Source organism: Colletes latitarsis, chromosome 4, assembly GCF_051014445.1.
Source record: "Colletes latitarsis isolate SP2378_abdomen chromosome 4, iyColLati1, whole genome shotgun sequence".
Taxonomy (NCBI): domain Eukaryota; kingdom Metazoa; phylum Arthropoda; class Insecta; order Hymenoptera; family Colletidae; genus Colletes; species Colletes latitarsis.
In genome coordinates, this window is record NC_135137.1 from 16,561,938 (window position 1) to 16,578,387 (window position 16,450).

Here is a 16,450-nt window from a genome sequence, read left to right on the forward strand (position 1 = left end):
ATGGCCAGTTTCAAGGCATTCTCTGGTTTGGATCACGCAGTAATGTGGTACCACACTGAAACAGTCTATAAAACCTGGTTTCGATGAATATCTTAGAGGACAACGAATGTTAGGTCTAGGTTAGGTCTTGGATTTGCTCTCATCAGGCTTATACTTTCGCATATTTCTCACACTTGATGGCCAGATAATGGGCTTTTTTTGGTTTGGATCAGGTAGTAATGTGGTACCACACTGAAACAGTCGATTAAACCTGGTTTCGATCTATATTTTAGAGGATAACGCATGTTAGGTCTATGTTAGGTCTTGGATTTGCTCTCATCAGGCTTATACTTTCGCATATTTCTCATACTTGATGGCCAGAACCTGGGCTTTTTCTGATTTGGACCACGCAGTAATGTGGTACCACACTCAAACAGTCTATTAAACCTGGTTTCGATCAATATTTTAGAGGATAACGCATGTTAGGTCTAGGTTAGGTCTTCGATTTGCACTCATCAGGCTCATACTTTCGCAATATTTCGCAAACTCGTTGACCAGATCCTGGGCTTTTTCTCGTTTGGATCACGTGGTAATGTGGTACCACACTGAAACAGTCAATTAAACCTATTCTGGGTCAACATTTCAAAGGATAACGCATGTTAGGTCTATGTTTGGTCTGGGATTTACTCTGATCAGGCTTATACTTTCGCATATTTCTCACACTTGATGGCCAGATAATGGGCTTTTTTTGGTTTGGATCACGTAGTAATGTGGTACCACACTGAAACAGTCGATTAAACCTGGTTTCGGTCAATATTTTAGAGGATAACGCATGTTAGGTCTAGGTTAGGTCTGGGATATGCTCTCATCAGGCTTATACTTTCGCATATTTCTCATACTTGATGTACAGATCCTGGGCTTTTTCTGGTTTGGATCACGTAGTAATGTGGTACCACACTGAAACAGTCTATTAAACCTGGTTTCGAACAATATTTTAGAGGATAACGCATGTTAGGTCTAGGTTAGGTCTTGGATTTGCACTCATCAGGCTCATACTTTCGCATATTTCGCAAACTCGTTGACCAGATCCTGGGCTTTTTCTCGTTTGGATCACGTGGTAATGTGGTACCACACTGAAACAGTCAATTAAACCTATTCTGGGTCAACATTTCAAAGGATAACGCATGTTAGGTCTATATTGGGTCTGGGATTTGCTCTCATCAGCCCACACTTTCGCATATTTCTCATACTTGGTGGCCAGATTCTGGGCTTTTTCTGGTTTGGATCACGCAGTAATGTGGCACCATACTGAAACAGTCTATTAATCGTGGTTTCGATCAATATTTTAGAGGATAACGCATGTTAGGTCTAGGTTAGGCCTTGGATTTGCACTCATCAGCCTCATACATTCGCATATTTCTCATACTTGATGGCCAGATCCTGGGCTTTTCCTGGTTTGGATCACGCAGTAATGTGATACCACACTGAAACAGTCTATTAAACCTGGTTTCGATGAATATTTTAGAGGACAACGCATGTTAGGTCTAGGTTAGGTCCAGGATTTGCTCTCATCTGGCTCATACTTTGGCATTCTTCACATACTTGTTGAACAGATCCTTTGGTTTTTCTGGATTGGAACACATAGTAATGTGGTACCACACTGAAACAGTCAATTAAACCTGGTTTCGATCAATATTTTAGAGGATAACGCATGTTAGGTCTAGGTTTGGTCTTGGATTTGCTCTCATCAGGCTTATACTTTCGCATATTTCTCGTACTTGATGGCCAGATTCTGGGCTTTTTCTGGTTTGGATCACGTAAAAATGTGGTACCACAATGAAACAGTCCATTAAACCTGGTTTCGATCAATATTTTAGAGGATAACGCATGTTAGGTCTAGGTCAGGTCTTGGGTTTGCACTCATCAGGCTCATACTTTCGCATATTTCTCATACTTGATGGCCAGATTCTGGGCTTTTTTTGGTTTGGATCACGTAGTAATGTGGTACCACACTGAAGCAGTCTACTAAACCTGGTTTCGATCAATATTTTAGAGGATAACGCATGTTAGGTCTAGGTTAGGTCTTGGATTTGCACTCATCAGTCTCATACTTTCGCATATTTCTCATACTTGATGGCCAGATTCTGGGCTTTTTTTGGTTTGAATCACGTAGTAATGTGGTACCACACTGAAACAATCCATTGAACCTGGTTTCGATCAATATTTTAGAGGATTACGCATGTTAGGTCTAGGTTAGGTCTGGGATTTGCTCTCATCAGGCTCATACTTTCGCATATTTCTCATACTTGAGGCCAGATTCTGGGCTTTTTTTGGTTTGGATCACGTAGCAATGTGGTACCACACTGAAACAATCCATTGAACCTGGTTTCGATCAATATTTTAGAGGATTACGCATGTTAGGTCTAGGATAGGTCTGAGATTTGCTCTCATCAGGCTCATACTTTCGCACATTTCTCATACTTGATGGCCAGTTTCAGGGCTTTCTCTGGTTGGGATCACATAGTAATGTGGTTCCACACTGAAACAGTCCATTAAACCTGGTTTCGATCTATATTTTAGAGGATAACGCATGTTAGGTCTAGGTTAGGTCTTGGATTTGCACTCATCAGGCTCCTACTTTCGCAAATTTCTTATACTTGATGGCCAGATCCTGGGCTTTTTCTGGTTTGGATCACGTAGTAATGTGGTACCACACTGAAACAGTCGACTAAACCTGGTCTCGATCAATATTTTAGCGGATAACGCATGTTAGGTCTAGGTTAGGTCTTGGATTTGCTCTCATCAGGCTCATACTTTGGCATTCTTCACATACTTGTTGAACAGATCCTTTGCTTTTTCTGGTTTGGAACACATAGAAATGTGGTACCACACTGAAACAGTCAATTAAACCTGGTTTCGATCAATATTTTAGAGGATAACGCATGTTAGGTCTAGGTTTGGTCTTGGATTTCCTCTCATCAGGCTAATACTTTCGCATATTTCTCGTACTTGATGGCCAGATTCTGGGCTTGTTCTTGTTTGGATCACGTAAAAATGTGGTACCACACTGAAACAGTCCATTAAACCTGGTTTCGATCAATATTTTAGAGGATAACGCATGTTAGGTCTAGGTCAGGCCTTGGGTTTGCACTCATCAGGCTCATACTTTCGCATATTTCTCATACTTGATGGCGAGATCCTGGGCTTTTTCTGGTTTGGATCACGTAGTAATGTGGTTCCACACTGAAACAGTCCATTAAACCTGGTTTCGATCTATATTTTAGTGGATAACGCATGCTAGGTCTAGGTTAGGTCTGGGATTTGACCTCATTAGGGTCATACTTTCGCAGTTTTAACATACATGTTGACCTGATAGAGTGTTTTTTTCTGGAATGGATCACGTAAAAATGTGGTACCACACTGAAACAGTCCATTAAACCTGGTTTCGATCAATATTTTAGAGGATAACGCATGTCAGGTCTATGTTAGGTCTGGGATTTGCTCTCATCAGGCTCACACTTTCGCATATTTCTCATACTTGATGACCAGATTCTGGGCTTTTTCTGGTTTGGATCACGCAGTAATGTGGTACCACACTGAAACAGTCTATAAAACCTGGTTTCGATGAATATTTTAGAGGACAACGAATGTTAGGTCTAGGTTAGGTCTTGGATTTGCTCTCATCAGGCTTATACTTTCGCATATTTCTCACACTTGATGGCCAGATAATGGGCTTTTTTTGGTTTGGATCAGGTAGTAATGTGGTACCACACTGAAACAGTCGATTAAACCTGGTTTCGATCTATATTTTAGAGGATAACGCATGTTAGGTCTATGTTAGGTCTTGGATTTGCTCTCATCAGGCTTATACTTTCGCATATTTCTCATACATGATGGCCAGAACCTGGGCTTTTGTGATTTGGACCACGCAGTAATGTGGTACCACACTGAAACAGTCTATTAAACCTGGTTTCGATCAATATTTTAGAGGATAACGCATGTTAGGTCTAGGTTAGGTCTTCGATTTGCACTCATCAGGCTCATACTTTCGCATATTTCGCAAACTCGTTGACCAGATCCTGGGCTTTTTCTCGTTTGGATCACGTGGTAATGTGGTACCACACTGAAGCAGTCAATTAAACCTATTCTGGGTCAACATTTCAACGGATAACGCATGTTAGGTCTATGTTAGGTCTGGGATTTACTCTCATCAGGCTTATACTTTCGCATATTTCTCACACTTGATGGCCAGATAATGGGCTTTTTTTGGTTTGGATCACGTAGTAATGTGGTACCACACTGAAACAGTCGATTAAACCTGGTTTCGGTCAATATTTTAGAGGACAACGCATGTTAGGTCTAGGTTAGGTCTGGGATATGCTCTCATCAGGCTTATACTTTCGCTTATTTCTCATACTTGATATACAGATCCTGGGCTTTTTCTGGTTTGGATCACGTAGTAATGTGGTACCACACTGAAACAGTCTATTAAACCTGGTTTCGAACAATATTTTAGAGGATAACGCATGTTAGGTCTAGGTTAGGTCTTGGATTTGCACTCATCAGGCTCATACTTTCGCATATTTCGCAAACTCGTTGACCAGATCCTGGGCTTTTTCTCGTTTGGATCACGTGGTAATGTGATACCACACTGAAACAGTCAATTAAACCTATTCTGGGTCAACATTTCAAAGGATAACGCATGTTAGGTCTATGTTAGGTCTGGGATTTGCTCTCATCAGGCCCACACTTTCGCATATTTCTCTTACTTGGTGGCCAGATTCTGGGCTTTTTCTGGTTTGGATCACGCAGTAATGTGGCACCATACTGAAATAGTCTATTAATCGTGGTTTCGATCAATATTTTAGAGGATAACGCATGTTAGGTCTAGGTTAGGCCTTGGATTTGCACTCATCAGCCTCATACATTCGCATATTTCTCATACTTGATGGCCAGATCCTGGGCTTTTCCTGGTTTGGATCACGCAGTAATGTGGTACCACACTGAGACAGTCTATTAAACCTGGTTTCGATCAATATTTTAGAGGATAACGCATGTTAGGTCTAGGTCAGGTCATGGGTTTGCACTGATCAGGCTCATACTTTCGCATATTTCTCATACTTGATGGCCAGATCCTGGGCTTTTTCTCGTTTGGATCACGTGGTAATGTGGTACCACACTGAAACAGTCTATTAAACCTGGTTTCGATCAATATTTTAGAGGATAACGCATGTTAGGTCTAGGTTAGGTCTTGGATTTGCACTCATCAGGCTCATACTTTCGCAAATTTCTTATACTTGATGGCCAGATCCTGGGCTTTTTCTGGTTTGGATCACGTAGTAATGTGGTACCACACTGAAGCAGTCGACTAAACCTGGTCTCGATCAATATTTTAGAGGATAACGCATGTTAGGTCTAGGTTAGGTCTTGGATTTGCTCTCATCAGGCTCATACTTTGGCATTCTTCACTTACTTGTTGAACAGATCCTTTGCTTTTTCTGGTTTGGAACACATAGAAATGTGGTACCACACTGAAACAGTCAATTAAACCTGGTTTCGATCAATATTTTAGAGGATAACGCATGTTAGGTCTAGGTTTGGTCTTGGATTTGCTCTCATCAGTCTTATACATTCGCATATTTCTCGTACTTGATGGCCAGATTCTGGGCTTTTTCTTGTTTGGATCACGTAAAAATGTGGTACCACACTGAAATAGTCCATTAAACCTGGTTTCGATCAATATTTTAGAGGATAACGCATGTTAGGTCTATGTTAGGTCTAGGTTAGGTCTTGGATTTGCACTCATCAGGTTCATACTTTCGCATATTTCGCAAACTCGTTGACCAGATCCTGGGCTTTTTCTCGTTTGGATCACGTGGTAATGTGGTACCACACTGAAACAGTCAATTAAACCAATTCTGGGTCAACATTTCAAAGGATAACGCATGTTAGGTCTATGTTAGGTCTGGGATTTACTCTCATCAGGCTTATACTTTCGCATATTTCTCGCACTTGATAGCCAGATAATGGGCTTTTTCTGGTTTGGATCACGTAGTAATGTGGTACCACACTGAGACAGTCTATTAAACCTGGTTTCGATCAATATTTTAGAGGATAACGCATGTTAGGTCTAGGTCAGGTCATGGGTTTGCACTGATCAGGCTCATACTTTCGCATATTTCTCATACTTGATGGCCAGATCCTGGGCTTTTTCTCGTTTGGATCACGTGGTAATGTGGTACCACACTGAAACAGTCAATTAAACCAATTCCGGGTCAACATTTCAAAGGATAACGCATGTTAGGTCTATGTTAGGTCTGGGATTTACTCTCATCAGGCTTATACTTTCGCATATTTCTTGCACTTGATGTCCAGATAATGGGCTTTTTTTGGTTTGGATCACGTAGTAATGTGGTACCACACTGAAACAGTTGATTAAACCTGGTTTCGGTCAATATTTTAGAGGATAACGCATGTTAGGTCTAGGTTTGGTCTGGGATATGCTCTCATCAGGCTTATACTTTCGCATATTTCTCATACTTGATGTACAGATCCTGGGCTTTTTCTGGTTTGGATCACGTAGTAATGTGGTACCACACTGAAACGGTCTATTAAACCTGGTTTCGAACAATATTTTAGAGGATAACGCATGTTAGGTCTAGGTTAGGTCTTGGATTTGCACTCACCAGGCTCATACTTTCGCATATTTCTCATACTTGATGGCCAGATTCTGGGCTTTTTCTGGTTTGGATCACGCAGTAATGTGGTACCACACTGAAACAGTCTATTAAACCCGGTTTCGATCAATATTTTAGAGGATAACGCATGTTAGGTCTAGGTTGGGTCTTGGATTTCCACTCATCAGGCTCATACTTTCGCATATTTCTCATACTTGATGGCCAGATTCTGGGCTTTTTTTGGTTTGGATCACGTAGTAATGTGGTACCACACAGAAACATTCCATTGAACCTGGTTTCGATCAATATTTTAGAGGATAACGCATGTTAAGTCTAGGTTAGGTCTGGGATTTGCTCTCATCAGGCTCATACTTTCGCAGTTTTAACATTCATGTTGACCTGATAGAGTGTTTTTTTCTGGTATGGATCACGTAAAAATGTGGTACCACACTGAAACAGTCCATTAAACCTGGTTTCGATCAATATTTTAGAGGACAACGCATGTCAGGTCTATGTTAGGTCTGGGATATGCTCTCATCACGCTTATACTTTCGCATATTTCTCATACTTGATGTACAGATCCTGGGCTTTTTCTGGTTTGGATCACGTAGTAATGTGGTACCACACTGAAGCAGTCTATTAAACCTGGTTTCGAACAATATTTTAGAGGATAACGCATGTTAGGTCTGGGATAGGTCTGAGGTTTGCTCTCATCAGGCTCATACATTCACATTTTCCGCATACTTGTTGGCCAGATCCCGGGCTTTTTCGGGTTTGGATCACGTGGTAATGTGGTATCACAATGTAACAGTCTACTGAACCTGGTTTCCATCAATATTTTAGAGGATAACGCATGTTAGGTCTAGGTTAGGTCTTGGATTTGCACTCATCAGGCTCATACTTTCGCAAATTTCTTATACTTGATGGCCAGATCCTGGGCTTTTTCTGGTTTGGATCACGCAGTAATGTGGTACCACACTGAAACAGTCTATTAAACCTGGTTTCGATCAATATTTTAGAGGATAACGCATGTTAGGTCTAGGTTAGGTCTTGGATTTGCACTCATCAGGCTCATACTTTCGCAAATTTCTTATACTTGATGGCCAGATCCTGGGCTTTTTCTGGTTTGGATCACGTAGTAATGTGGTACCACACTGAAGCAGTCGACTAAACCTGGTCTCGATCAATATTTTAGAGGATAACGCATGTTAGGTCTAGGTTAGGTCTTGGATTTGCTCTCATCAGGCTCATACTTTGGCATTCTTCACTTACTTGTTGAACAGATCCTTTGCTTTTTCTGGTTTGGAACACATAGAAATGTGGTACCACACTGAAACAGTCAATTAAACCTGGTTTCGATCAATATTTTAGAGGATAACGCATGTTAGGTCTAGGTTTGGTCTTGGATTTGCTCTCATCAGTCTTATACATTCGCATATTTCTCGTACTTGATGGCCAGATTCTGGGCTTTTTCTTGTTTGGATCACGTAAAAATGTGGTACCACACTGAAATAGTCCATTAAACCTGGTTTCGATCAATATTTTAGAGGATAACGCATGTTAGGTCTATGTTAGGTCTAGGTTAGGTCTTGGATTTGCACTCATCAGGTTCATACTTTCGCATATTTCGCAAACTCGTTGACCAGATCCTGGGCTTTTTCTCGTTTGGATCACGTGGTAATGTGGTACCACACTGAAACAGTCAATTAAACCAATTCTGGGTCAACATTACAAAGGATAACGCATGTTAGGTCTATGTTAGGTCTGGGATTTACTCTCATCAGGCTTATACTTTCGCATATTTCTCGCACTTGATAGCCAGATAATGGGCTTTTTTTGGTTTGGATCACGTAGTAATGTGGTACCACACTGAAACAGTCGATTAAACCTGGTTTCGGTCAATATTTTAGAGGATAACGCATGTTAGGTGTAGGTTTGGTCTGGGATATGCTCTCATCAGGCTTATACTTTCGCATATTTCTCGTACTTGATGGCCAGATTCTGGGCTTTTTCTTGTTTGGATCACGTAAAACTGTGGTACCACACTGAAACAGTCCATTAAACCTGGTTTCGATCAATATTTTAGAGGATAACGCATGTTAGGTCTATGTTAGGTCTAGGTTAGGTCTTGGATTTGCACTCATCAGGTTCATACTTTGGCATTCTTCAAATACTTGTTGAACAGATCCTTTGGTTTTTCTGGATTGGAACACATAGAAATGTGGTACCACACTGAAACAGTCAATTACACCTGGTTTCGATCAATATTTTAGAGGATAACGCATGTTAGGTCTAGGTTTGGTCTTGGATTTGCTCTCATCAGGCTTATACTTTCGCATATTTCTCGTACTTGACGGCCAGATTCTGGGCTTTTTCTGGTTTGGATCACGTAAAAATGTGGTACCACAATGAAACAGCCCATTAAACCTGGTTTCGACCAATATTTTAGAGGATAACGCATGTTAGGTCTAAGTTTGGTCTTGGATTTGCTCTCATCAGGCTTATACTTTCGCATATTTCTCGTACTTGATGGCCAGATTCTGGGCTTTTTCTGGTTTGGATCACGTAAAAATGTGGTACCACAATGAAACAGTCCATTAAACCTGGTTTCGATCAATATTTTAGAGGATAACGCATGTTAGGTCTAGGTTAGGTCTTGGATTTGCTCTCATCAGGCTTATACTTTCGCATATTTCTCACACTTGATGGCCAGATAATGGGCCTTTTTCGGTTTGGATCTCGTAGTAATGTGGTACCACACTGAAACAGTCGATTAAACCTGGTTTCGATCTATATTTTAGAGGATAACGCATGTTAGGTCTATGTTAGGTCTTGGATTTGCTCTCATCAGTCTCATACTTTGGCATTCTTCACATACTTGTTGAAGAGATCCTTTGGTTTTTCTGGTTTGGAACACATAGAAATGTGGTACCACACTGAAACAGTCAATTAAACCTGGTTTCGATCAATATTTTACAGGATAACGCATGTCAGGTCTAGGTTAGGTCTTGGATTTGCACTCATCAGGCTCATACTTTCGCATATTTCGCAAACTCGTTGACCAGATCCTGGGCTTTTTCTCGTTTGGATCACGTGGTAATGTGGTACCACACTGAAACAGTCAATTAAACCAATTCTGGGTCAGCATTTCAAAGGATAACGCATGTTAGGTCTATGTTAGGTCTGGGATTTACTCTCATCAGGCTTATACTTTCGCATATTTCTCGCACTTGATAGCCAGATAATGGGCTTTTTTTGGTTTGGATCACGTAGTAATGTGGTACCACACTGAAACAGTCGATTAAACCTGGTTTCGGTCAATATTTTAGAGGATAACGCATGTTAGGTCTAGGTTTGGTCTGGGATATGCTCTCATCAGGCTTATACTTTCGCATATTTCTCACACTTGATGGCCAGATAATGGGCCTTTTTCGGTTTGGATCTCGTAGTAATGTGGTACCACACTGAAACAGCCCATTAAAACTGGTTTCGATCAATATTTTAGAGGATAACGCATGTTAGGTCTAGGTTAGGTCTTGGATTTGCTCTCATCATTCTTATACTTTCGCATATTTCTCACACTTGATGGCCAGATAATGGGCCTTTTTCGGTTTGGATCTCGTAGTAATGTGGTACCACACTGAAACAGTCGATTAAACCTGGTTTCGATCTATATTTTAGAGGATAACGCATGTTAGGTCTAAGTTTGGTCTTGGATTTGCTCTCATCAGGCTTATACTTTCGCATATTTCTCGTAATTGATGGCCAGATTCTGGGCTTTTTCTGTTTTGGATCACGTAAAAAGGTGGTACCACAATGAAACAGTCCATTAAACCTGGTTTCGATCAATATTTTAGAGGATAACGCATGTTAGGTCTAGGATAGGTCCTGGATTTGCTCTCATCTGGCTCATACTTTGGCATTCTTCACATACTTGTTGAACAGATCCTTTGGTTTTTCTGGATTGGAACACATAGAAATGTGGTACCACACTGAAACAGTCAATTAAACCTGGTTTCGATCAATATTTTAGAGGATAACGCATGTTAGGTCTAGGTTTGGTCTTGGATTTGCTCTCATCAGGCTTATACTTTCGCATATTTCTCGTACTTGATGGCCAGATTCTGGGCTTTTTCTGTTTTGGATCACGTAAAAAGGTGGTACCACAATGAAACAGTCCATTAAACCTGGTTTCGATCAATATTTTAGAGGATAACGCATGTTAGGTCTATGTTAGGTCTTGGATTTGCTCTCATCAGGCTCATACTTTGGCTTTCTTCACATACTTGTTGAACAGATCCTTTGGTTTTTCTGGATTGGAACACATAGAAATGTGGTACCACACTGAAACAGTCAATTAAACCTGGTTTCGATCAATATTTTAGAGGATAACGCATGTTAGGTCTAGGTTTGGTCTTGGATTTGCTCTCATCAGGCTTATACTTTCGCATATTTCTCGTACTTGATGGCCAGATTCTGGGCTTTTTCTGGTTTGGATCACGCAGTAATGTGATACCACACTGAAACTGTCTATTAAACCTGGTTTCGATGAATATTTTAGAGGACAACGCATGTTAGGTCTAGGTTAGGTCCTGGATTTGCTCTCATCTGGCTCATACTTTGGCATTCTTCACATACTTGTTGAACAGATCCTTTGGTTTTTCTGGATTGGAACACATAGAAATGTGGTACCACACTGAAACAGTCAATTAAACCTGGTTTCGATCAATATTTTAGAGGATAACGCATGTTAGGTCTAGGTTTGGTCTTGGATTTGCTCTCATCGGGCTTATACTTTCGCATATTTCTCGTACTTGATGGCCAGATTCTGGGCTTTTTCTGTTTTGGATCACGTAAAAAGGTGGTACCACAATGAAACACTCCATTAAACCTGGTTTCGATCTATATTTTAGAGGATAACGCATGCTAGGTCTAGGTTAGGTCTGGGATTTGACCTCATTAGGGTCATACTTTCGCAGTTTTAACATACATGTTGACCTGATAGAGTGTTTTTTTCTGGAATTGATCACGTAAAAATGTGGTACCACACTGTAACAGTCCATTAAACCTGGTTTCGATCAATATTTTAGAGGACAACGAATGTTAGGTCTAGGTTAGGTCTGGGATTTGCTCTCATCAGGCTCATACTTTCGCAGTTTTAACATTCATGTTGACCTGATAGAGTGTTTTTTTCTGGTTTGGATCACGTAAAAATGTGGTACCACACTGAAACAGTCCATTAAACCTGGTTTGGATCAATATTTTAGAGGACAACGCATGTCAGGTCTATGTTAGGTCTGGGATATGCTCTCATCAGGCTTATACTTTCGCATATTTCTCATACTTGATGTACAGATCCTAGGCTTTTTCTGGTTTGGATCACGTAGTAATGTGGTACCACACTGAAGCAGTCTATTAAACCTGGTTTCGAACAATATTTTAGAGGATAACGCATGTTAGGTCTGGGATAGGTCTGAGGTTTGCTCTCATCCGGCTCATACATTCACATTTTCCGCATACTTGTTGGCCAGATCCCGGGGTTTTTCGTGTTTGGATCACGTGGTAATGTGGTATCACAATGAAACAGTCTACTAAACCTGGTTTCGGTCAATATTTTAGAGGATAACGCATGTTAGGTCTAGGTTAGGTCTTGGAGTTGCACTCATCAGGCTCATACTTTCGCATATTTCTCATACTTGATGGCCAGATTCTGGGCTTTTTTTGGTTTGCATCACGTAGTAATGTGGTACCATACTGAAACAATCCATTGAACCTGGTTTCGATCAATATTTTAGAGGATTACGCATGTTAGGTCTAGGTTAGATCTGGGACTTGCTCTCATCAGGCTCATACTTTCGCACATTTCTCATACTTGATGGCCAGTTTCAGGGCTTTTTCTGGTTGGGATCACATAGTAATGTGGTTCCACACTGAAACAGTCCATTAAACCTGGTTTCGATCTATATTTTAGAGGATAACGCATGTTAGGTCTAGGTTAGGCCTTGGATTTGCACTCATCAGGCTCACACTTTCGCAAATTTCTTATACTTGATGGCCAGATCCTGGGCTTTTTCTGGTTTGGATCACGTAGTAATGTGGTACCACACTGAAACAGTCGACTAAACCTGGTCTCGATCAATATTTTAGAGGATAACGCATGTTAGGTCTAGGTTAGGTCTTGGATTTGCTCTCATCAGGCTCATACTTTCGCATTCTTCACTTACTTGTTGAACAGATCCTTTGCTTTTTCTGGTTTGGAACACATAGAAATGTGGTACCACACTGAAACAGTCAATTAAACCTGGCTTCGATCAATATTTTAGAGGATAACGCATGTTAGGTCTAGGTTTGGTCTTGGATTTGCTCACATCAGGCTTATACTTTCGCATATTTCTCGTACTTGATGGCCAGATTCTGGGCTTTTTCTTGTTTGGATCACGTAAAAATGTGGTACCACACTGAAACAGTCCATTAAACCTGGTTTCGATCAAAATTTTAGAGGATAACGCATGTTAGGTCTATGTTAGGTCTAGGTTAGGTCTTGGATTTGCACTCATCAGGCTCATACTTTGGCATTCTTCACATACTTGTTGAACAGATCCTTTGGTTTTTCTGGATTGGAACACATAGAAATGTGGAACCACACTGAAACAGTCAATTACACCTGGTTTCGATCAATATTTTAGAGGATAACGCATGTTAGGTCTAGGTTTGGTCTTGGATTTGCTCTCATCAGGCTTATACTTTCGCATATTTCTCGTACTTGACGGCCAGATTCTGGGCTTTTTCTGGTTTGGATCACGTAAAAATGTGGTACCACAATGAAACAGTCCATTAAACCTGGTTTGGATCAATATTTTAGAGGATAACGCATGTTAGGTCTAGGTCAGGTCTTGGGTTTGCACTCATCAGGCTCATACTTTCGCATATTTCTCATACTTGATGGCCAGATTCTGGGCTTTTTTTGGTTTGGATCACGTAGTAATGTGGTACCACACTGAAACAATCCATTGAACCTGGTTTCGATCAATATTTTAGAGGATTACGCATGTTAGGTCTAGGTTTGGTCTTGGATTTGCTCTCATCAGGCTTATACTTTCGCATATTTCTCGTACTTGATGGCCAGATTCTGGTCTTTTTCTCGTTTGGATCACGTAAAAATGTGGTACCACACTGAAACAGTCCATTAAACCTGGTTTCGATCAATATTTTAGAGGATAACGCATGTTAGGTCTATGTTAGGTCTAGGTTAGGTCTTGGATTTGCACTCATCAGGCTCATACTTTGGCATTCTTCACATACTTGTTGAACAGATCCTTTGGTTTTTCTGGATTGGAACACATAGAAATGTGGTACCACACTGAAACAGTCAATTACACCCGGTTTCGATCAATATTTTAGAGGATAACGCATGTTAGGTCTAGGTTTGGTCTTGGATTTGCTCTCATCAGGCTTATACTTTCGCATATTTCTCGTACTTGACGGCCAGAACCTGGGCTTTTTCTGATTTGGACCACGCAGTAATGTGGTACCACACTGAAACAGTCTATTAAACCTGGTTTCGATCAATATTGTAGAGGATAACGCATGTTAGGTCTAGGTTAGGTCTTGGATTTGCACTCATCAGGCTCATACTTTCGCATATTTCGCAAACTCGTTGACCAGATCCTGGGCTTTTTCTCGTTTGGATCACGTGGTAATGTGGTACCACACTGAAACAGTCAATTAAACCTATTCTGGGTTAACATTTCAAAGGATAACGCATCTTAGGTCAATGTTAGGTCTGGGATATGCTCTCATCAGGCTTATACTTTCGCATATTTCTCGTACTTGATGGCCAGATTCTGGGCTTTTTCTGGAATTGATCACGTAAAAATGTGGTACCACACTGAAAAAGTCCATTAAACCTGGTTTCGATCAATATTTTAGAGGACAACGAATGTTAGGTCTAGGTTAGGTCTTGGATTTGCTCCCATCAGGCTTATACTTTCGCATATTTCTCACACTTGATGGCCAGATAATGGGCCTTTTTCGGTTTGGATCACGTAGTAATGTGGTACCACACTGAAACAGTCGATTAAACCTGGTTTCGATCTATATTTTAGAGGATAACGCATGTTAGGTCTATGTTAGGTCTTGGATTTGCTCTCATCAGGCTCATACTTTGGCATTCTTCACATACTTGTTGAACAGATCCTTTGGTTTTTCTGGTTTGGAACACATAGAAATGTGGTACCACACTGAAACAGTCTATTAAACCCGGTTTCGATCAATATTTTAGAGGATAACGCATGTTAGGTCTAGGTTGGGTCCTGGATTTCCACTCATCAGGCTCATACTTTCGAATATTTCTCATACTTGATGGCCAGATTCTGGGCTTTTTTTGGTTTGGATCACGTAGTAATGTGGTACCACACAGAAACAATCCATTGAACCTGGTTTCGATCAATATTTTAGAGGATAACGCATGTTAGGTCTAGGTTGGGTCCTGGATTTCCACTCATCAGGCTCATACTTTCGCATATTTCTCATACTTGATGGCCAGATCCTGGGCTTTTTCTGGTTTGGATCACGTAGTAATGTGGTACCACACTGAAGCAGTCTATTAAACCTGGTTTCGAACAATATTTTAGAGGATAACGCATGTTAGATCTGGGATAGGTCTGAGGTTTGCTCTCATCAGGCTCATACATTCACATTTTCCGCATACTTGTTGGCCAGATCCCGGGCTTTTTCGGGTTTGGATCACGTGGTAATGTGGTATCACAATGAAACAGTCTACTAAACCTGGTTTCGATCAATATTTTAGAGGATAACGCATGTTAGGTCTAGATTAGGTCTTGGAGTTGCACTCATCAGGCTCATACTTTCGCATATTTCTCATACTTGATGGCCAGATTCTGGGCTTTTTCTGGTTTGGATCACGCAGTAATGTGGTACCACACTGAAACAGTCTATTAAACTTGGTTTCGATCAATATTTTAGGGGATAACGCATGTTAGGTCTAGGTTGGGTCTTGGATTTGCACTCATCAGGCTCATACTTTCGCATATTTCTTATACTTGATGGCCAGATTCTGGGCTTTTTTTGGTTTGGATCACGTAGTAATGTGGTACCACACTGAAACAATCCATTGAACCTGGTTTCGATCAATATTTTAGAGGATTACGCATGTTAGGTCTAGGTTAGATCTGGGATTTGCTCCCATCAGGCTCATACTTTCGCACATTTCTCATACTTGATGGCCAGTTTCAGGGCTTTTTCTGGTTGGGATCACATAGTAATGTGGTTCCACACTGAAACAGTCCATTAAACCTGGTTTCGATCTATATTTTAGAGGATAACGCATGTTAGGTCTAGGTTAGGTCTTGGATTTGCACTCATCAGGCTCATACTTTCGCAAATTTCTTATACTTGATGGCCAGATCCTGGGCTTTTTCTGGTTTGGATCACGTAGTAATGTGGTACCACACTGAAACAGTCCATTAAACCTGGTTTCGATCAATATTTTAGGGGACAACGCATGTCAGGTCTATGTTAGGTCTGGGATATGCTCTCATCAGGCTTATACTTTCGCATATTTCTCATACTTGATGTACAGATCCTGGGCTTTTTCTGGTTTGGATCACGTAGTAATGTGGTACCACACTGAAGCAGTCTATTAAACCTCGTTTCGAACAATATTTTAGAGGATAACGCATGTTAGGTCTGGGATAGGTCTGAGGTTTGCTCTCATCAGGCTCATACATTCACATTTTCCGCATACTTGTTGGCCAGATCCCGGGCTTTTTCGG